Genomic DNA, 27,042 nt, shown 5'->3' with positions numbered 1-27,042 from the left:
GGGGACTCTTATCTGGAGAACCAGGTTTGTTTCCCTCCTCTTCCATATGAAGCCTGCTGGGTGACCTTGGACTAGCCATAGTTCTCTCTGAACTCTCTCAGCCCCGCCTGACTCTGGCTAAGGTGTCTGTTCAAGGGAGGGGAAGGAACAAGCCATGGAGCTTGAAAAGTCCTGGAAGTGGACAGAGAAAAAAGGTGGGTGATGGCCATCAAAACTCCTCCTCCTCCTCCTAGTGTAGAAGCACCCTTCCAGGAACAGCCCACAGTGCCCTCACTCACCAAAGCTGCGGTAAATTTGCTATTCCCGTTACTCAGGCGTAAGCCTATTGTTCTGCTTGTGTAGGGAGATTTAATTGCCAACCAAGGTTAACGTCATGCTGTGAGGTTCATTTTCAGTCCAATCTGACAAATCACATCATTGCGCAACTGACATGCAGATGATCTAAAGGAAATAGAATAGGTGCTAATTCAGTTGTCCAGAAATTGGGAGGTGGGGGGCATTTATGGAAATAATTACATGGCCAAATGTCAATGGCACAGGAAGGGCTTTGAGTTTTCAAAGCAGGACTGTGAAATGGCAAACAACAAATAGTGTTGCATTTATCCCCCCCTGTAGGGTGACTGTAGGGTGCAATGGGATTAAAGAGAGTATTTGGAGCTGGGGTTATACTCCAAAACTGGAGTGGGAAACCTGGGTTACTGGACCAGCAATTCCTTCTCTATATGATACTGCAGCAGAGGCGTAGCTCCAAGGGGATGGGGTGCGCGCAATGTTCCCCTGTGGAGGTGTGGCGAGGGCATGGTGGGGGTGTTCCGGGGCGGGGGACGCACCAGTGCACCGGGTGCTTCCCCCCCTTGCTACACCTCTGTACTGCAGCTGGGGTGGGCAAGAAATTACCGGAAGAAGCAATTTGGAAATCCCAAACTGACCCCCTCTAGGATCCCCTAAACTCTTAGAGGCCTGAGCAGGGTGATTTATCCTCACCATATATTTTTTTCTTTAACCTAGGCTCAGCTGCTTTCAAAATTATACTTTTTGGGGAGCATTTTCAGTCCTCTAATTAACCCCTTTCTGTTTAAGGGGTTAAAGAATTGGCCTGTGTGGAATGAGGCCCAGGCCACCCCATTTCCCCTACTTTGTTTGCAGGTGATCTAACCTTTGTGTGGCTTTTGTGATCCACACATTGTGTGTGTGTATTTGGAATGGGGTGCATTTTGCTACTCTAGTGACAAATAGGCCAGCCATGGTATAATCTGTTGTTTTGTACAGCCCAGATTAGCCCGCAAACAGGGCTTCCCCAAAGCATCAGATTCAACACCCCCACACAGTTCCCCCATGGAGAACTGACCCAGATTACTTTTTCAAACCATGGCAGGATAATTGTGCGACCGTAGTGGGCCTGACTCTCTTTTTCAGATCAGCCCGAGGTTGATTCAGAAATCCCGTGGAAGCAGTCCTCCAGTTCTACCCCTTCTTCGTCCTCTCAGAGTTAGTTATCTCCTCCCCTCCTCCAGACCACCATCCTAAAAACAAAACAGGAGTTCAGTGGGATCTGAAAGAGGAACACAGTTTATTGGTTCAGCTCAGCTCTATTGCTGAAAAATTTAGGCTTGACTAATTTATTCCAGTGCAATCAGCCCCGGATTAACCATTAAGCAAAATAAGCATTAGGGCCTCAAGTAAAGAACAGCCCCATAGAGGTTTTTCCCCCGTCCCTATCTCTGCTCAGCATTAAAACAGATTTGTTACGTCAGATTAATTCTGAGGCTACGATCAAAGCCTTTGCAATTAAAAATGCAGGAGAAAACTTTTTGTAGCATAAAGTTACAAGTAAGCAACAGTAACCACGGTTTTGCAGCTTTGATTCCTGCCAGTTAAAATGCGATGTATCTTCAAAGCAAGAAAGCAACAGAATAGGTGTTTTGTTTCATACAAATAATTGCGTTGATTCCTTGGAATGGTTTGTTTATTTGTTTATAATAATAATTGTTTAAAATAATGATGATGATGATGATGATGATGATGATGATGATGATGATGATGATGATGATGATAATAATAATAATAATAATAATAATAATAATAATAATAATAATAATAATAATAAATTTAGAATCACGTATACAGCCTGTGGAAGAATCATAATCTTTAGAGGTCCTGAATGCGATCCTGAATAGAGCTTCCCCTTTTCAAGGCCTCCGACTCCGTTGGCTTTAGAAAGGCGTAACTTTGTTAGGGACCGCAGCGTTGTTAAGGGGGGGGGGGGGGGGGGGGGGGAATTTTGCGGACGGACAAAATGACCTTCCAATCGGGATCGTGCGGCAGCCGAGATAACGGATCCCCGGAGATCAGGATCTTCCCAGCCTTAAGGGAGAGCAAAGAGTGAGACGCGATGCGTCGGTTCCACGTGGGGGTGGGTGGGGCGACACGTGTTTCGAAGCCGCGTGTGGATGCGGGCCGAAGCTGGGTCAGGCAGGCCTCCCAAGCAGGTGGTCCGGCAATGGGCCGTCAATTCCGGAAGGACAAAGGGGACATCTGGGGTGGGCGCTGCAGTGCAGCAAAATGCTGGCCAGGCCGGTGGGATGATCCATAGGGGAGTCCAGCCGGTCGCTCAGCCTGGTTCCGCTCGTTCCACCGACCGAGGACCGAACCGAGCCAGCCTGGGCCGAGGGGAGCCCCAGAGCGAGCCCCGCGCCCCGCCTTGGCGAGCCACGCCACGCCCCCTCCCCTATAGGGCAGGCCGGCGAGCGGCAGCGGGCTGGCGCGGAGGGTCCCCTTGCCCTGCGCCTGCGCGGTCCCCCCCTGCCTTTCCCCCACTCCGATCAGCCGCGGCGGCTCCCCCCCCCCCCTCCACCGGCTCTCCCCCGGCCGTGAGACGAACAGGCGATCCCAGACCTTGCGGGCGAGGATCGGAGGAGGAAGAAGAGGAGGAGGAAGAGCAGGTTGCCACTGCGGCTCAGCGCCCGTCCGAGCGCCATCCTCCGCCTCCCCCGTAGACGGAGCGCATCATGCACTGGCTGGAGACGGCGGCTCCCGGCGGCAGCCTGCGTGGATGTTGCTACTCCTAGCTCGGATCGTCTCGCCGGAGGAAGGACGGAGGAGCGGGTGAGGCGGGGGGCATTCTTCTTGCAAATGAGGGGGGGACGCCTTTGGGGGGGGGGGGGGAGAGTTGGCTTGGCCATGGGGGGGGGGGGGAGGTGGGGGATCGAGGGGGGGGGGGGGGGGAGGTGTTAGCCCCAGGGAACTTTGTTCTCCCCCCCCCTTCCCCCCAACACACCAGATCCACAACCTGCTTGCCAAGGCTGGTTCCACCCACCTTCCTTTGGTGGGGATGCAGAAATCAAGGCAGGGGACCCCCCCCCACACCTCCCAGAGCACATGTCGGGGAGGGGGGGCTGCGGATGCATTCCTGCAGATGCTGGGGAGGGACAGCGTGCAGTGGTGCGGGTGGGTGTCTTCTACATCGCACAGGGCGCATGGACATGTTGGCCATGCGCCGCATGTGGTGCGGTGGTCTCTCTCTGCTGGAGGGTGCATTTCGCTGATGTGCCCCCCCCACCCGGGTTGCATGTGACGACCGCAGCCTCCTTCCCAGGCTACTTGCTGTCTCCCCTGGTGGGTGGAGGTGAGGGTGCTTTCCAGAGGCATGTGCGGTTTGCTTATGGTCTCTTTGTATGTAGGGCTGGACCCCCCCCCCCTTGAAAGATCTGCATGTTTCAGGGCAGACCGCCTACCGTGCAAAGGCTGAACAGAGAAGGAGGCTTAGATGTTATTGGGGGGGCACACATCTGTAAGGAGAGGTCTGGAAAAAATAAAGTTGGACTGTGGATGTGTTTCTGGAGTTGGATATATATGGGATCGGGCACTGCTAAGCACAGTTGAGCACCAGAGTCCTTTCGAGTGGGTGTGTAGCTCTCTCTGGTTTTCTGTCGGGTGGTTGGCGTGCCGCTGCTGGAAGAGATTCGAGTTGCCCTTGATCTGACGTTGTCCTCACCCTGGGCCATCAGCAAATTAAAAGTGACCCGTTGAGCTGTGGTGCATGAGAGCAGCATGGGAGCAACTGAGATTTGTCCTTGCTCTTTCGGAGGGGTGTTCGGTAGCCGTGTGAAGCTGGCAGACGAGGTGAAGTCCGGTGCATGGATGACGGTCAGAAAGGAGTCGGGGCGATGCAGGGTTAAAATCTGCCAATAGACGTAAAAGAGATCTTAGCTGGATGGCAGTCACCGTGAAGTGGGTATGTCCACCAGATTTCCTAAGGATCTCCCATCCCTTCCGTTGCGTATGGGGAAAATACTGTGCTGCTGATTGATCTGTGAATGTTTCCATGGTAAAGAGCTAGGAATGCGGCCAGCATTTGCACAAGCCGCCAAAGTGTCATTTCTGTGAGGCGACGTGTCACAGTTCACGGCAGCTGGGAAGTTACCATCTCTGACCTGCAAACCCTGCCTCTTAATTCATAGGAACGAGAACCGATTGCAATCCCCAATGGTGAGAGAAAGGTGCTCTCTTATTTCTGCCTGATTTTTAAAGCCAGGTTTGGAAGCTAAATCTTGGCTGATGTCGGGCTCTGGCAAACGTTTGTATAATTAGGTTTCAGCAAAATTTGAATTACTGTTATTAATGAGAATTCCTTGTGTGTTGTTCTCAGATCTCAGAGTTATTGGATAAAAATTAAATTGGATAATCTCTCTGTCGGTTTTGGAGATTAGATGATCTCCCGGGCTAGGTCTGGAAGTCCCTCTGTGGTTTTCCTTATTACAGCGCTTCTGAAACTAGAGCCTTTTTATACACGGGGTTGCTGCTGGAGGGGGGTTTAATAGGAAGGCGGCCATGACATCCTTCATGTGTCTTGATGTATGACTCAAATGCTTGCGAATGCAAAAATTGTCCTCTCGATGTTGTTCGCACCTTTATTTTTATGTACACACTTAGAACGTTTTAGACTTAATGTGTGAAAATATAATGTACGATTTAGGTTTAGTAACCAAGGCAAGATTCAAACAATAGTGGGAAAAGCGGTGTTCATATCTGGACAGTTCCCAAATGTGGCATAAATTACTTCTGAACTTTCAGGCAGAAATAGTTGATTCAAGAGAGCGTGCTGTGTGCACCTAGTTTCAAAGGTACATGGTATTGTTGGATAGATACTTTTTATCTAGTGTGAGTGAGGACAAATTAGGGTGAAAGGATAGGTTCAGTTTTAATCCAACATTGTGGATGTTACAGAAGTGAAATATTTAACTGAAATTCACTGGAGGGAGATGGGAATTCGGAGGAGATGTTGTAGAAGAAGAAGAGTTTGGATTTATATCCCCCTTTCTCTCTTGTAGGAGACACAAAGGGGCTTACAATCTCCTTGCCCTTCCCCCCTCACAACAAACACCCTGTGAGGTAGGTGGGGCTGAGAGAGCTCAGAAGAGCTGTGGCTAGCCCAAGGTCACCCAGCTGGCATGTGTGGGAGTGCACAGGCTAATCTGAATTCCCCAGATAAGCCTCCACAACTCAAGCGGCAGAGCAGGGAATCAAATCAGAGTGCACCTGCTCTTATATGATATATTATTGAAATTTTATTATGATATATTATTGAAAAATATTATGATATATTATTGGAAAAGGAGATATTAATCCATTTAATAGTGTAGTAGTTAAGAACAGGTGGCCTTTAATCTGGAGAATCGGGTTTGATTCTCCACTCCTCCACATGAGCGGCGGACTCTTATCTGGTGAATCAGATTTGTTTCCCCACTCCTACATTCCCACTGAGTGGTCTCAGAACTCTCTCAGCCCCACCTACCTCACAAGGTATCTGTTGTGGGGAGAGGAAGGGAAAGGAGATGGTATACCCCTTTGAGTCTCCTTACAGGAAAGAAAGGGGGGGGTATAAACCTAAACTCCTCTCCTTCATATATCAACATAGTGGTTCTGTGTTCATTTTGATCATTGTAGAGAATAGAGGTCAAACTTCATGTTATGATTTGTAATATCTAGTGTCTGGGTTCCCTAACCCAACTTTGTGTCAGAAAATTGTGTCAGTTGTGAGGGAACTGGTTTCCAATGCATCCAGGATTCGCGGTAGGACTGTAATGCTGGCGGAGAAGGGGCATCGCCTTCTCTTTTGCACTGTTTCCCTGACACTAGAAAGGGCTTTGGGTGCTTGTAAAAGTTTCCTTGCAACTGATGTGTGTCATCCAAACACCTGATACAAATTATACTATGTAGCTTTTCCCTAAGGCTAGAGTTAGAGGTTATCAGAATGTATGGCTGCATCATTTGTGCCGCCCAGAACGGAGCTACTTTGCTTTCAGTAAATGCATCCGGGGGCAGTCCCCTTTGACTTCTGAACTCTGGCAAGGAAGACGTGATGATAATCCTCTAAATTACAAGAGGAGTGGATTTTGCATTGAGGTCGGAACAAGTTGCTGAAAGGAAAGTGCTTTGGAGTGGTTCTAGATAATTTCACTGATGCCAGTTTCATTTTCATGTCTCTATGCACCCCTTAGCCCATAGGTGTCAGACTCGCGGCCCTCCAGATGTTATGGACTACAGTTCCCATCATCTCCTGCCAGCATCATGCTGGCAGGAGATGATGGGAACTGTAGTCCATAACATCTGGAAGGCCGCAAGTTTGACACCTGTGCGGCTTAGCCCAAAGGTTAAGCTATTCTTCACTAGCAGGAAATGTACTTACCAGAGGCTTTCCAGCTTTTGTTTGAATTACAGCCCAATGCATGGGGGTAGTAGAGTAGTGGCCAGGATCAGTGCCGTAGCATCTCTTCCTAGGGAGACATCGGTGGGATGTGTGTCAGCGGAGAGGGAGAAAAAAGAAACTCTCCTCTCCCCAATTGGCCTATTTCTTAAACAGATTTATGCCATGCGTTTTCTATGCCTAAGACTGTGTCACTGAAACGGGGTGTTCCTGGCCTGAAATTCCACCAGAAACTGACTAAAGTTGGCTCCTTCCCTGGAAAGACACTCCCCCACCCCCCGTCCCTGCCGCCCTGGATGCCTGCGCAGGCCTGAATGGCCCAGCAGCAACAGTATCTGGCCTGAATTCTGCGTTTGGGTGTCACGCTGATGCTCCACTCCCCTGCCCTGTCCTAAATTCCTGTCTGCCAATGGCTGTGCCCTTTAATTGTCTATAGTCATCCTGTGTCTGTGTGGAGCTGATTAGTCACTGTCTTGACTCTAGTGTTTTTCAAAACTGGCAGCCAAATTCTGTTCATTTTCATGGTTTCTTCCTTTCTGTTGAAATTGTCCATGTGCTTGTGGATTTCAATGGCTTCTCTGTGTAGTCTGATGTACTGGTTGTCAGAGTGGTTCAGAATTTCTGTGTTTTCAAATAATATTCTGTGTCCAGGTTGGTTTATTATGTGTTCTGCAATTTCTGATTTTTCTGGCTGAAATAGTCTGCAGTGCCTTTCGTGTTCTTTGATTCGTGTCTGAGCGCTGCGTTTGGTGGTTTCTGTGTAGACTTGTCCACAGCTACATGGTATGCGGTAGACCCCTGCAGTAGCTAGAGGATCCCTCTTATCATCTGCATGGTGCAATGGGTGCTGGTGATGGGCACAGGGGTCAATCTGCATCCAATGTGGCTTCAACCTCCCCCCTTTTTGGATTGCACAGTTAAAGATCATCACACGTAGATGTACAAAGAGATACACACACTACTTGCCTGAGGGTGCCATGGCCACTGATTTGCAAGGCAGGAAGCTGCTATGCCTCCTCCTCCATGCTGTGCCCTTCCAGTCTCTGCTTTGTCCCACCACTCGAAGAGCTGGTCAACCCATTAATAACTGTTAGACCTGGCCTTTGGTAACCCATTGCTTTTCATTGAAGGTAGACCAGCTCTTGGAGGTCTACCTGGCATTAAGAAGAACCAGTAGACCTGACCTCCAGTGCCCTCCCTCCAAAAATCTGACCAGTCTTTCCCCATCTTGGTAGACCAGCTCTCTGGTGGCCAGGTCTACCCATTACTTTCGATCGTGCGTAGACTCGGTCACTAGAGGCCAGGTTATCAGTTCTTTGCAGCAGGTGGGCCATCTGTTGAAAGCAATGGTTAACCTGGCTGCCAGTGGGTAGATCAAGACTTTGGAGAGCTGGTCTATCCATGGTTGAAAGCGATGGGTAGACCAGGCTGCTGGAGAGCTGGTTACCAAGACAGAGAATACATGTTGGATTTTTATTGGGGGGGGGGGCACAATTTCAGTGCTTGTCCTGGGTACCCTTTTCTGTAGACTCTTTAAGCCTGGCTTAAACATTGGTTTAGGATTGTGGTTCGTGAGAAGAGAACAAATGTGCAAACCAATGCTCAGTGAATGATGAAAGGTGGGGACTAAGAAGACCGGAATAAGACACATGTAAGAGTCTGATGACAAGCAGTGCTTCTTTCCATTTTTCTTTAACCGTGACGTCTGCATGCGGTCTAAATGTTATCTAATTATCTGGAGTTTCCTGGTGTGAAACTGTGCCTACTTTTCTCCCTTCACTGATTTTCATAAAATTTAATTTCCTGCAGCTCAGAAGATAGTGGCTGTTGTGGTAAGAATAGAATACGGCTGTGTTTCAGGCAGGAATGAAACGTGCAGGTATATTTCTACTCTGCCCACTGTGCAGAGCAGTTTAACTTTTATACAGTGGAAGCTGTAAAGATCCTATGGAAATTGGCGCCCGTTTCAGCATTCCTGATATTCTGTGTTTTTTTTTTAAATCAAGTTTCCAAACATTATCATCTCAGGTTTCTCGCCAAGAATGCATATTTGATTTGCTTAATTTATTCAGGTCGCAGAGTTTAGCGTCACAGCATTTTCAGCATAGAGCAGGAGTGTTGAATTCCTTTTATTGTTACGAGGGCTAAATATAAGTTACTTGGTCAGGACCTGGGGAGCAGGTGGCTGCCTTGGCTGGCAAGCCCCTAGTTCAGTGATGGCGAACCTATGGCATGGGTGCCAGAGGTGGCACTCAGAGCCCTCTCTGAGGGCACGCGCAGAGTCGCCCCCCCCCCCACATCTAGGTTGGCCTGGGCCACTGGGCTCAATCATTATCATTAAGCCTAAAACCTAGTTTCGGGGAAGCAGTGTAGGTAACCCTGTTAAGCGCTGTTAAACCCCACTGATTTTTATGCGAAGTACTAAAGTGTGATCCTTTTCCTGGGAGTAAGCTCAGTTGCTGGCAATGGGGCTTGCTTCTGAGTAAACCCTCCTAGGGTCGTGATTCACCCGTTGGAAGAGTTGCACGGTTGCTTCAAAGCAAAGCCACTGACTACCAGCAAGCTTACTCCTGAGTAACGCATGCCTTGGAGCCAACCATTTTTTCTAAACTAAAACCTCAGTATTCAGGTTAAATTGCTGTGTTGGCACTTTGCGATAAATAAATGGGCTTTGGGTTGCAATTTGGGCACTCGGTCTCGAAAAGGTTCGCCATCACTGCCCTAGTTGGCTCACCAGCCCAGACTGTCATTGGGGGTGTCTGGACTGGTGAGCTTGCAGCGGACTCTCTAGTCCAGATTGGAAAAGGGGAATAGGTGCCTCAGCTGGTTTGCAGGCTGCATAATCCTTCTCAAGAGGTTGGATCTGGCCCCCAGGCCACATGTTTGACACCCCTGTCACAGAGTATACTCAGCACTGAATTTAGGTATAGGATGTGATTGACACTGGTTGCAACAGATGTGGATCCCTTGGTGTATTCCCATCATTCCATGTGGCTGCTGCCAGAGAGAAAATGTGACTTGCAGGTATAAGTTAAGGAGGCCCCAAATGTTTATATACTCAATATGCGCAATAGGACACTCAGTTTTCTTGGGCAACTCACTAATAGATCCCAGTTAGCCTGTTGGGATTTTGGCTTGTCAAGGCCACATAAATTCAGTAGGTAAGTACCGTATATACTCGAGTATAAGTCGACCCGAATATAAGACGAGGCACCTAATAATACCACAAAAAACTGGGAAAACTTATTGACTCGAGTATAAGGTGGGAAATGCAGCAGCTACTGGTGAATTTCAGAAATAAAAATAGATACCAATAAAATTACATTAATTGAGGCATCAGTAGGTTAAATGTTTTTGAATATTTATTTCAAAGAAAAACAGTAAACTAGCTCTGTAAGTGGAAAAGAGGGTCAACAAGAACAATATGGTCTCAACAATAACTTTAAAAGTACAAAAACCTTAGCTCAATCAGCAACCAAGCTAAAACACAAGAGTTAAAATCCTTCAAAACTGGATTCCTCCTCCTCATCTGTATGTCCAAATGTAACCCAATTTAGATTTTAAGAGGGATATTATCAGAAATGGGAAAGGAGTTCAAGTCTTTGGCAGTGTGACCCTTAACATTCACCAGACTTACAACAAAAGAAACTTTAAATCTGTTTTCTGTTTCATAAACAATTGTGTGCAGTATAACAATGAAATATCGCAAACCAATACAGAAACAATAATCAACATATAATACTTCTGGCCTGCTATGCAAAACAGACTAGCAGGCCTCTTAACAATTCTGAGGAAAATAATATTTATATAGCACCCATTATAACATTTTATAACAGGAAACCAAAATACAAACTAATAGTCAATCAATATAAACACAATATCCCCTTCTCAACAATGAATACAAACATTCTCATACCTGAAATATCTGAAATACCTGAAATACATTCTCATACCTGAGATACAATTCTGAGGAAATGGAGCCTTTTCTTCCTTATATGGAAAATCTGAACTCTTTAGCTCCCCCTAATGGACCCTGGGTTACACAAACAGAGCTTAGCTATAGTATAGCACATACAGTTACCGTATATACTTGAGTATAAGTCAACCCGAATATAAGTCGAGGGGAGCTTTTTCAGCATTAAAAATGTGCTGAAAAAGTCGACTTATACATGAGTATATAGGGTAATTAACATTTTCAATTTACTTGTGTGAAATCTTGTTTCTTTCTAGTCTTCTTTATTCTCATTTTCTTTCAGGAACTCATGGGCCATTTTGTTTCAAACATTAAAAGTATTTATTCTGGTTATATCATACCTTGTCCATAGTATATTAGGATTTCTGTCCCTTATTTTGCCTTCATGATAATTCCGTGGGCTAAATTAACTCTGCAGCTCTCTGTGGTGAGGCAGTCAAGAGTCACAAAATAAAGTATTTTATACATATTATTTGTTATGTGATCATGAATTCCATTTGTTAATTGTACAAGAGGTATCCTTAAGTGCTTTCTCATAATGTTGGGATGGAGGACAGAGTTATAAATGACCGTTCATCCTAATGCAGAAATGAAGTCTCCATGTGCATGGGCACTATACCTGTGCATGGCAGATTCTGGGGACAACAGTAGAAATTTTGCTATTGGAAACCAAATGCTGGACTAGATGTACCTGGGTTAGATCTAAAAAGCACTTCCTTTGTGTGTGGGAGAGGGGTGGCAGGCCTATAGCAAGACAGGGGGGCCTGTTCCCAGACAGTGCCCTATCAGTTGCTTCTATTTGTGTCATAGACAGTACAGACTAAGATAGATGCCAATCATAAGTCTGGCCTTTGATACCAAGCGAGAGGCTTTGCCTGAACATGTTTCCCACTCCCAATCAATATGCGTAGCAGCTAGCAATGCCTTTCCTGCAGCTTCAACTGTTGCCATCTGGGTAACAATAGCCACAGCCCTGAAAGGGCACACCTGTTCTCCAGCCCACAAAGCACATGCAAATGCTGGCCAGCCTAAACACATTCTGCTTTGGTTGTTGTGGGCTTTCCGGGCTGTGTGGCCATCGTCAGGTAGATCTTGTTCTTAACGTTTCGCCTACATCTGTGGCTGGCATCTTCAGATGTGCGTCACAGAGAGAAGTGTATTACGCACTGTGTCCAGTCTGAAGATGGCGACGAAGGAAGCGAAGAGAGTGTTCTTCTCTTCCTCGCTCGCATCTGCTAGCTCTCGCCCAGCTCAGTTGTTTCGCATTATTCGGTCTCTTACCTCATTACCTGAGGGTTCTACAAACTGTCAATTGGCTATTAGCTGTGAGGCATTTATGAGCTTTTTTGCAGATAAGGTTGCCTCGCTCCGCCAGGACCTTCCTGCCACTTTAACTACAGTTAGAGAACTGGAGGCTCCCTTGCCGTCTTCTGACCCTTGTTTGGCCCAGTTTTCCCTGCTCTCCAAAGCCGCTGTTGACAGGGCCCTGGCTGCTGTTAGACCAACTACTTGTCCTCTGGATCCGTGCCCCTCCTGGTTCATTAAAACATGCAGAGAGGAGTTACGACCCCACCTATTGAACATCGTCAATGGCTCCCTTGAGCAAGGAGTCTTTCCGGGTGGGCTGAAGGAAGCAGTGGTCCACCCATTCTTGAATAGACCATCGTTAGATCCTGGAGATCTGGCCAATTACCGCCCAATTTCAAATCTTTCATTTCTGGGAAAGGTAATTGAGAGAGTGGTGTTGGAGCAACTTCAGGAGTTCCTGGAGGACACATTGGTTTTCGATCCCTTCCAGTCTGACTTCCGTGCTGGGCATGGGACGGAGACTGTTCTCGTCGCCACCACAGATACACTCTGTATGCAGCTTGACCAAGGTGGATTGGTGCTGCTGGTATTATTAGAATTTACCGCAGTGTTTGACGTGGTCGACCAAACCCTTTTACTCCACCGTCTGGCTGTCTCGGGGGTGTAGGGCATGGTCCTTCAGTGGATTGCCTCGTTCAGTGGATTGCCTCGTCACCTCCAGGTTAGACTATTGTAGCTCGCTCTACATAGGCCTTCCCTTTCGTCTGATCCAGAAATTGAAACTGGTCCAACATGCCGCTGCTCAGTTGCTCACAGGGGGTGCCTTTAGAGATCATATTTTACCTGTGTTGCATCGCTTGCATTGGTTCCCGGTTGAATTCTGAATCATTTTCAAGGTGTTGGTGCTAACCTTTAAGGCCTTACGCAGCCTGGGACCCTCGTACCTTTGGGACCGACTTACCCTACATGTCCCAGTTCAGCCTCTGCACTCGGCAGGGGCCAACCTGCTGATAATCCCCAGCCCCTGCTGATAATCCCCAGCCACAATGATGTGGCTGGCCTCCACTCAGGCCTTTACAATCCTGGCCCCTGCCTGGTGGAATTCTCTCCCTCCAGCTGTCCGGGCCCTGTGGGATCTTGGTGAGTTCCGCAGGGCCTATAAGACAGTTGTTCCACCAGGCTTTTGGAGAGCGACCGCTGATGCAGCGCCCCCCCTTTAGGTGTCTCCCCTCTCTGATGGTCCTCATAACATCTGAGGGACCTACCACTTCCCCTCTTGGGAGGGTTTTAGCTGCTGGACGCGAGGCATTATATACTGGGTTTTAACTATTTAATCCTATATAGCCATATATATGTTATTATAGTTATATTTAAACTGTGCTCTACTTGGATTTATATGTTGTGCACTGCCCAGAGCCCTTTGGGGGAGGGCAGTATATAAAACTAATAAATAAGTGAGTGAGTGAGTGTGTGAATGAATGAATGAATAAAGATGCCAGCCATAGATGCAGGCGAAACGTTAGGAACAAGATCTACCAGACCACAGCCACACAGCCTGGAAAGCCCACAACAACTGGTTGAGTCTGGCTGTGAAAGCCTTCGACAATACTTTCAGCTTTCCTGAATCTTTTCTCCCCTGGCTAATCTTATCACCTGTCCAACTAACAGAGAACCATCCAACCTTACTCTGAATTGGAATATCCTGGAGTTGCAAGTTCATCAACTCCATCTAACTGTAATAAAAAAACTGGATGCTTCCAGCTCTGACTCATTAGTCATCATCCACTGTATTGTTCTCTCCTGAGAACCGGAACTCTGCTTAGTCCAGGAAGATTGGCTCTCTTCTTAACATTGCCAGAGGGTCATTTTTTCCTATAACTAGACTGCCCAGACTAGAGCCCATTGCCCAGTGTTTTCTGAATTGCCTTTGGTTTGGTTACACTGTAACCAGTGTTTTCCGGAGTACCGTTGGCATCTTTTTCTGCATCCAACGCAGGTGTTGGGCTCTTCTTCCTCAGACCTTCCTCTTCTGGATCTAGTACAGGGGTCGGGAACCTGCGGCTCGCGAGCCGCATGCGGCTCTTCCGCCGCTGTTCTGCGGCTCCATGAGCGGAGCCGCCGGCCCCCTCTTCGCCCGCCCTGCAGGAAGCAGGGCGGGCGCTGAGCTCGTAGCCCGGGCGTCGGGCGCAGGCCGCTGACATGGCTTTTGGCTCCCCGCTCAGCCCCGGCTAAGCTTGCGGGGTGGGCGCTGCCTGGCGGCCGGGCAGGCCGAGCCGCCGGGCCACTCTTCTTCGCCAGCCCTGCAGGAAGCAGGTATGGCACATCAGTGATGAAGCTCCTCACGAGTTTAGAGGCTGTAACGCCCCCCTTTCCTCCCTCCTTACAGGAAGTCCCTCTGGGAGAGAAAGGGCGCTGAAGTCTTTAAGTTTCCCGCGCTAAGCATGTGGCTTGCTTTTTTTTAAACGGAGAAAGGTCCCTTTCTCAGCTTTAAAAAAAAGAAAAGCTCATAGCGCCAGTTTAGAGGCTGCAACGCCCCTTTCTCCCTCTCAGGAAGTCCCTCTGGGAGAGAAAGGGGCGCTGAAGCCTCTAAGCTCCGCGCTATGGGCTTGCTTTTTTTTTAAACGGAGAAAGGTCCCTTTCTCAGCTTAAAAAAAAGAGCAAGCCCATATGCCTGGTTTAGAGAATGCAACTTCCCTTTCTCCCTCTCTTGTGAAGTCCCTCTGGGAGAGAAAGGGGCGCTGAAGCTTCCTAAGCTCGGCGCACTCTCCTGCCACACGAGCCGGGCGCGCCAAGGACCCCCTCTGCCCCACAGAGAAGAGAGCACCAGCTCCCTGCTCCATGGGGCAGAGAGAGGGGAATGGCGGTGGTGGCCTGTTCGGTGCCACTCTGCTCTCCTGCTGTGGGAGCGCCTGCCCCAGAAGGGGAGACTGCCCCACTCCAGGGGGCAGGGAAGGGATGGCAGCCTCCACATTTTTTCACACACACCCCCATCCCTGTGCCACGGCCACCCCAAAGCACCATCGTAACTGCTGGATTAGGTAAGTGGTGGCGCGCATGGGGGGCGGAAAACTCCGAGGCCGCCCCGGGCGCAGCTTTGCCCAGCTACGCCTCTGCGGGCACATCTCTAGCCCACGGGGGGGGGTGTAAGCGGGGGGAGGGAGGGAGGGCGAGCGAGCGAGCAAGTCGGCGGGGGAGCGGACGGGGGGGGGGCAAGCGAGTGGGTGGGTGGGGGGTGAGCCAAATGGCTCTTTGGTGGTGAGCCAAATTTGGTGGTGAGCCAAATGGCTCTTTGAGGGGAAAAGGTTCCCGACCCCTGATCTAGTAAATATCCCCCTATCCTGCAACAAACTTTGCTATTTCCATCTATCCTTCACCTCTACCTAAATCTTAAGCTTCTTGAAATTCTGTCTGTGTGTGGTTTTGCCAAGTTGTGTTCTTAAGTCTATTATTTTACTTTTTTCAATCAAAGTGTTAAAACTTCTAAACCCCACTCTCCTGCAGCTCCCCATAAACTTTAGTAGAGATCCTGCAGCCCATCCTTTTGTGGCATAAGGTCTGTCCCTGTTAATTCCCCAACCTGAAACAGGACAGATCTCCCACTGATACAGGTAACACCACGGTAACCCACTTGACAGGCTTGTAAGAAGATAAAATGGGGTAATGCCCACATATATTCCACACTGAGGCTTTGGAGTGAGGGCAGAAGAAAAATACCATAAAGAGCGAATAACACAAATACTGCATATGAGAAAAGCCACCAGTAGTTAACTGTTTTGGGGGTTTGGTGGATATTGGGCTGAATCCAGATTTCCTCCAAGGATTCTTTTGCAAACTCAAGTGACTCTTCCATTAGAGAAGGTAAAGGGATGGTTGAGGGCCAATAAACTGAAACTTAGTACAGATAGGACTGAGATTCTTCTGGTCAAACACAAAGCTGCTCAAGTAATCATCTTCTCCTGAAGGGGCTTCACACGCCTCCCTGTAGGACCAGGCTAATAATTTGGGGACATTGCTGGATTCTGGCTTATAGCTGGAATGCCCATATCTCTTCTATGGCACATAGTTTCAGAGGGTGGACTTTATTGAATTGCATCCCTGCTTAAGCTGATGTGCTGGCTACAACTGTTCATTGAAAAGCTTGATCTGGCCACAGTAATCTATGCTCTGATTACATCCAGGTAAGATTACTGTAATGCACATTATGTACAGTTGCCTTTACAAACAACCTGGGCACCTCATCTTTTCCAAAGTGCAGAAAATGAAGGGTAGGATATAGGGAGGGTAATCCCCCCATGTTAAAAGATTCACACTGGCTGCCTGTTCATTTCTATGCACAATTCAAAGTTCTTGTTCTTACCTTTAATTATAACAAATATTAATAACAATAAAGAATGGTAATCTACCAGTGTTATTCTTCCTGTATTGTGAGGATTGTGAGCTCAGTCTGGTATCTTGAATGAATAGTGTGAGGTCCAGTGCTTTAGGACAGGGTGTCAGCGGGGATTGTATCTAGGTGATAGAGATTTATTCCTAACTCAGTGTAGTTGCTACAAGATATATGTAACCATCCTGCTATATGTTACCCTTCCCAACTGGGACATTTTTTCTTTGATCTTTACTTTATGGCTTCATTCATTTAGTAGATAACTAGGTTTTCCCCTGACACTTTGGGATTGTTTCCGTTATCTCGTGGAAGCAGGATGCCAGGTGGCTCTCTATCATTATCTGTCATTAACCTTGGGGCACCTCAGCTCCACACTAAATGTTTCTCACGTTTATTGGGAAAACTGGAGGGGGGACTAGCACCAGGATAAAGAGGCTAGTAATTGCGGGGGGGGGGGGGGCAGCAAGGTTTGCCAGAACTGGCTCTGTCAAGCTGGGTGCTTCGATGCCTATCAATAAACGCTGCTGATCAACAATACAGAATCTGTTTATTTCTTCAGTGTTCGAGACCTAATACAAGGGTCCCTCTCAAAAAACCCTAATCCAAGAGATTCTTGAGGGGTGGACCAGAAAAACACATAATTACAAAAACCTGGAAGAATCCTCACTTCTCAGCAGTGGCATAGCTAGGGGGCACGTGGGGGAGGAAGCAGGAACCCTGGGTGCCACTTCCTGGGGATGTGTTTTGAGGTCATAACACCCCTGCAACTCCAGCTAAAAACCAGATCCTTTCCACTCTGATCCCCATTTGGAGATTGGGTGTGGGACCAGCTGGCCGGCCCCACACCTGGCCTCCACATGGAGGTACCAAATGGGCAAGCTGGGCTGGTAACAAATGGGCAAGCTGGGCTGGTACCACTCCCAGTTTGAATGTGGAGATGGGAGGTGGGGAGAGCCCCGCTCACCTGCATTCAACTGTGCCTTTTCCCCCAACATGGTAGGGATACAGCTGGGGGTTTGCAGAGCCCAGGGTAAGCCCCCAGCCCCATTTTAAGTAGCTTTGCCCCTGCTCCTTTGTCTTGGTAGCTGCCACCAGCCCCCTTCCACTGCTGAGACTGCCAGAAACCAAGGCATGCTTCCAACCTTCCTGGGATTAGAGGCAAAAAAAGTCACCCCACTAGGCAGACTACTTGCATTATGAGTTTCACAAAACAGTTAACCTGGTAAGTATAACCAAGGGAGCCTGGTTCCTGGAATTAGAGTGAAACCTCCTGAAACTAAACACCGCAACAGATAATTAAGCTGATTCATTAAGATTGTACAACGATATTTTTAAAAGAACAGTAGTCAGTGAGGATTTTATAAAAAATGGCTAAACCACAAAGGACTGCCTACACAGTAAATAATGTTAATTCGATATAACAGATGTTACCATTCCAGCTGAAATTTTCCAGCATTGTGAGCCCACTTTTCTTAAGCATCAGCCTGTCACACAACATGTCTGAGCAGCATGAAATCGCAAGGTCCAAAGGTGTATTGGTGAAGGTACTGAAAGCACACAAAACTAGGCTGGAATTCTAAACTTTATGGTCAGGGGTGTGAGTTGGCTGGGCTCCATCTATATATATATATAAAGCTAACAGTGTTTTTGTTGATGATAGTATAACTTAGTAACTGCTGGGCCAATTCCTCTGAAAATTCCCACCCACTATAGCCAGCCAGGTGAGAGTGTTTTTAGATGTTCACATAACCTGAAATTTCACACCTGGCCCAGGTAAAACGCATTTTTCCTGGCGCTCCCTGGTGAAGGACATGCAGCTGCCTGTGTGTAACTGTCACCCTTAGAATGTTCGTGCTGCTTAGAATGTTCGCTCAGATGGCCAGATAGGAGCAGTGGAAGCAGCACATAGGCAGTAACTCGAGTGGAAGTGAAACACATACACACACATACACACAAGGGAGAGGGAAGAGAGGGAGGGGTGGCATGCAAGGGAAGAGAGGGAGCGAGAGGAAAGGGACGGAGGGGGAGGCATGCAAGGGAAGAGAAGTGAGAGAGGGGAGACAGTGAGGGGTGGCATGCAAGGGAAGGGAGGCAGGGGGCCCAGCATCTTGATATGACCCACCCACCCTAGTTAACCAATAAGATCAATGGCTGAGCACATAACCTTATCACTTAGCCAAGTGATCCAGAGTGTCAGAGTGAAATAAAGGAGAAGGATTTATCTCCAGCTGAAGCCCTCCCATTTCTCACCGTGGCTCCACTGTTCTTGAACTTGGAGACTTCGGGGAGCAAGGATGCCTACTGCTTCCACCCAGCACCTGGTTCTTATCTCCATTGCAAAAGGCCTCAGCCTTGCTGAATCTCAAGCAACAGCATGGTTATTTTCTACTCTTAAACTTTTCTGTTCCCAGAAGCCTGAACCAATGTTTGAAAGAATAAGAAACTGCATTAAGGGAGTTGGTTTCTTTACAGCCTACTAGTTTTAGGAACCTGGGGGCAACTTTGGAGATTTTGGGATGGGGTGGTGAGTATGGTTGCCTTAGGACAGTGGTGGCGAACCTTTGGCACTCCAGATGTTATGGACTACAATTCCCATCAGCCCCTGCCACCATGGCCTTAGGAGGTGGATTCAAATCAGATGTCGTTCTCATCACTCATCCTGGGAAGAACAAAATCCTTAGGGTGGAATGAAACCTTACACCGACTAAGGAAACACCATATGTTTACCAGACTTTCTCATCTTCCAGTGGAAAACTCTTTCATTTGACTGAGGGCAGCTAATGACAAGTGAATGACAGATTGAATGAAGTAGATCATCTGTTTTGGCCATTTGGTTTTTTAATTCCTGTTTGGCATTTTAATTGTTTATATTGGAATTTTACATTTTAAAGTTTATGATCGTTCTATGTTTTATGTTGTGACCCACCCTGAGCCCTGCAGGGATAGGGCAGGTTATCAATCAATCAATCAATCAATCAATCAATCAATCAATCAATCAATCAATCAATCAATCAATCAATCAATCAATCAATCAATCAAAAGGAGCACTAAAATTTTAGCTTGTGAATGGCTTCTAGAAGGTTGGAATCACTTTTCAGCAATAGGACAGAAAGCAGTTGGTCTGCTAAGAGACAATGGTTGATTCCGCATAGCAAATGTACAACAGATTGCAGTTGTTGTAAAGCAGTGGTGGCGAACCTTTGGCACTCCAGATGTTATGGAATACAATTCCCATCCACCCCTGCCAGCATGGCCAATTGGCCATGCTGGAAGGGGCTGATGGGAATTGTAGTCCATAACATCTGGAGTGCCAAAGGTTCGCCACCACGGTTGTAAAGGAACCCATTTCCCTTTTTCCCATTCACATGTATGTCATGTAGGCGGCAATTGGAGTCCAACAGGACACTGGCAGGACACTGAAACAGCAAGACACTAGCAGGCGGATTCTCCCTGATTGTGGACGGCACGGTGGAAGGGAGAGAAATAAAGTGTTTCTTGCCTGGCCGTTCATACAGGAACGTCTCCAGCCCGGGATTTTTCAAAAGGATCACTGGTTAAGCGATTTTCGAAAATCCCGAGTTGAGGGAAATAAAATGGGGCAGTCTCGTTTTGGGGGCGGGACCTGTGTGAAGTCCCCTCCAATGGTTTATGTAGTGTCCTACACCTGTTATATTTGCCCTGTGCGGAATCCAACGTTCTGGTTCATGCCAAGCTAGTGTGCTGAATTTATGGTAGGACGGTACCCCATGGGGTGGGGAACTTGCTGTGCTTATGAATCTAGCCTAGAGACCGTCTCCATGATACAGTGGAACCTCGGTTTTCATTGCCTTCGGGTTTCATCGGTTTCGGTTCTCATTGATTTTTTCAGTGAAAAATTTGTCTCAGTTTTCATCGATTTGCCTCGGTTTTCATCGACCTGTAAGGTGCAGGGGTTTGTGGAGAAAAAAATCACCCGACAAAGCTGTTGGGCAGGCCGTGTCTGCAACTTGTTTAATGACAGAAAGTGTTCCTTGCCCCATTTCAGACAAATCTTAAAGAGGCCTCAAAAGAACAACAGACCTCTTTCGACAGCTTTCTGGTGCGACATTGGTCCACTGGCACTGAAGCTGGTGCTAGTGTATTGTTTGTTACTGTTTTCAGCATTAAACACTATAGAAGTTGAAATTTAGTGTTCATGTGAGGCGGCCTGTATGAGCTAGGTCTTTAGCAGTATTTTCTCCTGATTTTCATTTCACCTGTATCTGTGGCTGGCATCCTCAGAGTGAAGAATCTCTGAAGATGCCAGCCACAGATGCAGGCAAAACGCCAGGAGAGAATGCTGCCAGAACACGGCCATACAGCCTGGAAACCACATACAGCACCCAAGTGATTCCGGCCGTGAAAGCCTTCGACAATACTATTATGTTTATTCACCAAAATTTTTGTTTTCGGTATGTTTTTTGGAGTGCCTAGAACGGATGGATTGGATTTACGTTGATTCCTATGGAAAAGTTTGCCTTGGTTTTCATCGGTTTCGGTTTTCATTGATTCTTTTTGGACGGATTACCAATGAAAACCGAGGTTACCCTGTATGCTGTTTTTCTGTATGCAGCATATCCCTGTTCTTGTGGCAAAACATTTAAATGCAGTGTTGCCCTGAGTCCACTCTTCACTACTCTCGCATTCCAGCTATATCCGAAGAAGTGAGCTGTGACTCAGGAGGGCTCATACCCTACCAGAAATTTTGTCAGTCTTTAAGGATTCTTGCTCTTTTCTACCTTTAAATATGCGTTACCCTACCTGCACTGTGACGGGCGGTCTGGAAAAGGGGCACCTCCCGGATCTGCAGCATGTGTATCGTATACTGTAGAGAAACCTTTGTTAGCTTTCTTTAAAGGTTTCGACTATTCTTCTTTAATTAGGACAAAAGGGACAGGCTGCCTTAGAAGTTCAGCTGCCTACTCCCAACAGCCTTGCCCCTGCTGACTGCAGAATCATAGGAGACTTCCCAGCAGAATTTGATAAGGTCTGCGAAGGATCCTTGGGGCTGGCCTTGGCCTTTTAAAAAATTGAGCAGGTTTCTTGGCCTTTCCCTGGAGCCCCTGAGATTAATAGCCAGCCTTTCTCCCTTGAAAGGAAAATTCCGTTTGTTTTATAATATATTAAGTAAGACTCCTGGACCGACAAGAGCATTTTCCTCCCACCTCTTTCCCTGGTTAGAGAAGCAGTGGGCTGGGAGACCAGAGACCAGATGGTAAAAAAAAAAAAATTGCTGGCAATCTGTGTGTATCACAAAGAAATCGGGGAAGGGAAATGCAATAGATTGGAGTTCATCATGTACATGTAAAATCATTTTTTTTCCCAATCAACTAGACCTCACTCAGTGCATTAAAACAGGGATCAGTTGTTAGGGGAAACACAACAGTGTTTTTTTTTTAACTTTTATATATTGAAGTAACTCACAGCAGTGTCTAGTTATTTCTGTGCCTGGGGCAAGGTCAGGATCCTGCCTCCTAAGCCAGATTCGGACTGAGTTAAGAATGATCTGGGGAAATTAAGATGGCCCTCGGTGGATCCCCTGCAGGAATTGAACCTCTGCTCCTCACCTCATTCTCTGATCTTTTCCATCTTGTTTTCTTTTTGCCCCAAAGTGAAGTCTCACGCATGTAACGTGACATGGCTGTTCTAAAGAAGGCAAAGGATCTCAGTCCTGCCGTGAACAGTGTGACTGTTCAGTCAAGATTAAGAAAACCTTCACAGCCCATCTTAATAATTTAGCGGTCGGATAATCTTCTGGGTGTACCCGTTCTGTCCATTACAGGCTTTGCTCCTGTATCTTCGTGACACTTCGAACATCAGTCACAGGACTGAGGTAAACAATCTCTGACCGCTTTGGCCTGTCGTGATGAAAAACCCTTGGACAACACTTGCGATGCACTAGTGCAGTGGTGGCGAACCTTTGGCACTCCAGATGTTATGGACTACAATTCCCATCAGCCCCTGCCAGCATGGCCAATTGGGTGCACTGGCAGGGGCTGATGGGAACTGTAGTCCATAAAAATCTGGAGTGCCAGAGGTTCTCCACCATGGCACTAGTGGTTGATTAAAAAAAACATCCTCAACAGACTACCAATGATTTGAAGGACATCTTTCAAACCTGCCTCAGTTCTGATGGAGATCATTATTCCACTCAAATGTAATAGGGAGGGATCATGGCTCAGTGATAAAACATCAGTTTGTAACTGAGAAGGTCCCTGTTTCAATCCTGCATAGCTCTGATTGAAAAGACCAGGTAATAGTTGATATGAGGGACCTCAGTCCTTGGCAGTATGAGTAGATAATATGAGTAGATAATACTGACCTCGGTTAACCAAGATTCTGACATGGTATAAGCCAGTGGTGGCGAACCTATGGCACGCATGCCAGAGGTGGCACTCTGAGCCCTCTCTGTGGGCACGCGCAAACAGAGTTCATCATGTGGAGGGAGTGGAAAATCACACACACACACCCCACACACACATCTAGGCTTGCCTTGCTTCTGAGTAAACCCTCCTAGGGTCGGGATTCACCCGTCCGAAACGTTGCACGGTTGCCTCACCAAATTTACTCCCGAGTAATGTGCGTCTCAGAGCAAAACCGTTTTTTTTTCTAAACTAAAACCTCAGTATTCAGGTTAAGTTGCTATATTGGCACTTTGCGATAAATAAGTGGGTTTTGGGTTGCAATTTGGGCACTTGGTCTCAAAAAGGTTCGCCATTGCTGGTATAAGGCATCCTTTTTGTCTATTCAGAAATGCTGGCAGAACCAAAGGCTATGAAGTTGACTAAATCTGAACACATAAACATGCATCTGGACACATAAACTGTCTCCTGGAACCCTATTTGACCTCCATATGTCTGGCCTATCAAGCCATGGATAAAATAACCAACCTTTGTTGCCCTTTCATTTAATTATCTGTATAGATTCTGCATTGAATCTATTGTGCTTCCCAGAACTGGCTACCTAATAATGTTAATTGCTTGATGGGGTATCTGTGCAGCATGTGAAAATTTGCCTAGAGTTGTTTCCCATCTTTCTGACAAATAAAGTTGTGTGTTAGAAAAAGTTTTCCCAGTGGCCCAAGTTGCTTTATCTGGTTTGCACATATAAACGTAGGGCTCTGTCACCATGAGCTTGCTAATTGGGCCAAGTATGCAATTCATGGCAGATCTTTTGCCGAAATCTAGATTTGTGTTGTGCGCCTTGCTTGGTTCTGGTGCCTCACTGGATGACAGCATCCCTCCTCAGAACATCATCTGTAATAACATGCTGATAAATATTTTTCTAGAAGAAGAAGAAGAGTTTGGATTCATATCCCCCCCTTCTCTCCTGTAGGAGACTTAAAGGGGCTTATAAACTCCTTTCCTTCCCCCCCCTCACAACAAACACCCTGTGAGGTAGGTGGGGCTGAGAGAACTCCAAAGAACTGTGACTAGCCCAAGGTTACCCAGGTGGCGTGTGTGGGAGTGCACAGGCTAATCTGAATTCCCCACATAAGCCTCCACAGCTCAGGCGGCAGAGCGGGGAATCAAACCCAGATTAGAATGCACTTGCTCTTAACCACTATGCCAATTCTGCTCCCGTCTAGTGGTGGAAAGTGCCTTCAAGTTGCAATTGACTTATGGCAAGGCCAAAGAATAAGAGAGGTAGCTGGCCATTGTATATCTTTGTGTAGCACCTGGGACACCCATGGTGGCTCCCCATCCAGACTTAACCAGGGGGGGCTGGCCCTCACTTGCAAGACCTGGAACAGGATCGGCAGCCCTATGGGACTTGCAGCCCAGATGCCCATGGACCATACAATTCCCATCAGCTTCTACCAGCTCATGGCGCACACTGGCCATGCTGACAGAGGCTGATGGGAATTGTAGTTCCTGAACATCTGGAGAGCCGCAGGTTCCCTACCCCTGGGCTAGCCTGAACCATTCAGGGCATGGCCAACATCACCTAATAGCTGTCTATGCTGGAAGGCCTAGGTATGTGGCTCAACACCCTGCTCTCCTGAAATCTCTTGAGAGAGAAGGTTGCTCTTGGTCTTTCTCCATTCATGCCAATTACATACCTCCTAGAATGTGCTATGCAGAATAATCCCAGTCATTCTTTTTTGTGGAGCACGATAGACACATTCCCCTTGATGGATCTTGCAGCCAATTGAAATCCCTCCTGGTACATGAAAACTGGTACAAATGGGACACTTTCTCCTGTAGTGATGTACCTAAATACCATTGCTCCATCTTTTAAAGATGGGCTGTATGCACTTCTCATATTTTTGTTTTTGAAGAAGAAATCTTCCAAACTTAAAGCATGGAAGTCGGATTTGGGAGCAAGCATGGATGAACCTAGAAGGCTGTTTGGACCTTATTTACCACCTTATCCATCATAACCAACTTTAAAACAAAACAAGTATTTCAGTAAATTCTTCATAAGAACATAAGAACATAAGAACAAGCCAGCTGGATCAGACCAAAGTCCATCTAGTCCAGCTCTCTGCTACTCGCAGTGGCCCACCAGGTGCCTTTGGGAGCTCACATGCAGGATGTGAACGCAATGGCCTTCTGCTGCTGCTGCTCCCGATCACCTGGTCTGTTAAGGCATTTGCAATCTCAGATCAAAGAGGATCAAGATTGGTAGCCATAGATCGACTTCTCCTCCATAAATCTGTCCAAGCCCCTTTTAAAGCTAAACAGCAAACCTAGCTTAGTCCATTTGAAGTCTTGTCAGCTATGCCGGAAGAACTGTTGCCATTCCGAATACATTATTTTTCCATCTCTGTTGGGAATAGCCAACTGTCAACAGTCTGACGGTTTGGCTGCTAATGCCAGGAACGCATCCATTCTTGATTTTATGCACATCCCCAAAGCATGGCCCTTTGCAATGTTGAACAAAATGTTCCTGGCTTTCTACACAAACGGCTCTGGCAGAAATTTAGCTGCCAAACTTTGATCAGACGGGAACAGGAAGAGTTCATAACCAGCCTTCAAACTGATTGGATAAGATCGGGGCCTCAATAATCGCACAAACTTGAGTCAGGTACTCAAAATCTACACTGCTGCTGCGTGTTTTCCTAAATCGCATACACTGAATCATTGCCAGTTGAGGGATGCATTTCTGCAAGGATTAAAATATATTTTATCTTTGTTTTTTACCAGTCCTCTAATGCTGCATTTTCTGGCTTCCTTTCTTTACCCATTCTACATATAGTAAAAACTTCAATCGTTATGTTAACAGTAGTTCTGTATAGTCTGAAGAGTTTATACCTGTGTAATCTGAAGATTATACCTGTATAGTCTGAGAGTTTATACCTGTATAGTCTGAAGACTTTATAGAAAGTTCAACACACGTAGAACTTAACTCAGACTCAGTCTCTATCTCAATTCAGCTTAGCACTGCATAAACAATGCATACATCAGGAATACCTTTCCCCGCCCCCGCAACAGCCTCTCATTGGTCTAGAATTACAATTGAACTCACCAATCATGTTAAAGGTTAATCTTTGCTACTTTTGCCCCTAGACTGACTGTCTCCGTCCTCTGGGTTGGGCAAACCTTCTGCTAACTTGAAATGACCCTTTTTGTGAACTTTTCACTCTTTTTTATATATCATGATGCTCTCCAGGCACTTCCCAAATCAGAATTGCCAACCATAGCTTCTGTATCATCTCCCATTTAGGCTAGAAGTCAATTGTGAAAAATTTTCAGCACCTAACAAAAACCTGTACCTGGCACTATCTAATCTGCAGCTGGATTAGAAAAGCTAGCAAGGCAAATCTGGTGGTCACTTGAGCCCTGCAGGAAAAGTGCATTTGCATTATTCGCAATATTCTGCGTTCATTTATTCCGAGCTAACCAGCTCAATCATTTTTAGAGGACCTCTGTTTTGCCACAGGAGGAAACAGCAACTATCGACATGTTGCTTCATTTTGTAAAGGCTGTTTATCGCAGAAACATTATCCTAGATTGTTCTTCCTTATCACATTCCTCCCGCCTGCCACTTTTTATTCGCTTGCGAGCCGGCAAAATAACAGCGAAAAAGGGGGGGAAAGGCGAAAAAAGAAAATAAAAAAGGAATGATCTATGATAGGAGATTCTCTACCATGATAACATCTGACACAATCAAGCAATAAAATGATAGCAGCAGTTTATCATGCAGAGCAAGGCAAAATGCCATGGTATGCAACCGATTTAGGGTCCGTGAGCTTTTCCCATTTTTTCTTCGCTAACAAAGAGTTTGGCGAAGAGCTCTGACTGAGATCCACCCGTCTCCTGTAGGAGACTCAAAGGGGCTTATAATCTCCTTGCCCTTCCCCCTCACAACAAACACCCTGTGAGGTGGGTGGGGCTGAGAGAGCTCCGAAAAGCTGCGGACCAGCCCAAGGTCACCTGAAGAAGGTGGTGGTGGGAGTGCACAGGCTGGGTTCGAATTCCCCAGATAAGCCTCCACAGCTCAAGTGGCAGAGCGGGGTATCAAACCCGGTTCCTCCAGATTAGAATGCACCTGCTCTTAACCACTACACCACTGCTGCTCCCAAAGGAATCCCATATTACAAAGAAGGAATCTTATATTACCCACAGCCATGGGAATGCATATACATCCAACTCAGTTTCAAACTATATGTAGTATTTAATTTTCAGTGCTGAATCACCGCCCCAACCT

General features: G+C 47.0%; 1 protein-coding gene across 1 annotated transcript in view; it reads left to right on the top strand.

Moving 5' to 3' along the window:
• Positions 1-2,638: 2,638 nt before the first annotated feature.
• Positions 2,639-27,042, top strand: part of PLPPR1 (phospholipid phosphatase related 1) — a 155,069-nt gene continuing 130,665 nt past the window's right edge. The window contains exon 1 of the mRNA XM_048503383.1: positions 2,639-3,105. The gene's annotated coding sequence lies outside the window, so the exon portion shown is untranslated. The remainder of the gene's footprint in view (positions 3,106-27,042) is intronic.

The sequence above is a fragment of the Sphaerodactylus townsendi genome, linkage group LG07, assembly GCF_021028975.2.
Source record: "Sphaerodactylus townsendi isolate TG3544 linkage group LG07, MPM_Stown_v2.3, whole genome shotgun sequence".
Lineage (NCBI taxonomy): Eukaryota > Metazoa > Chordata > Lepidosauria > Squamata > Sphaerodactylidae > Sphaerodactylus > Sphaerodactylus townsendi.
Note: the sequence above shows the minus strand (reverse complement) of the source record. Positions and strands in the feature narration are given on the sequence as shown.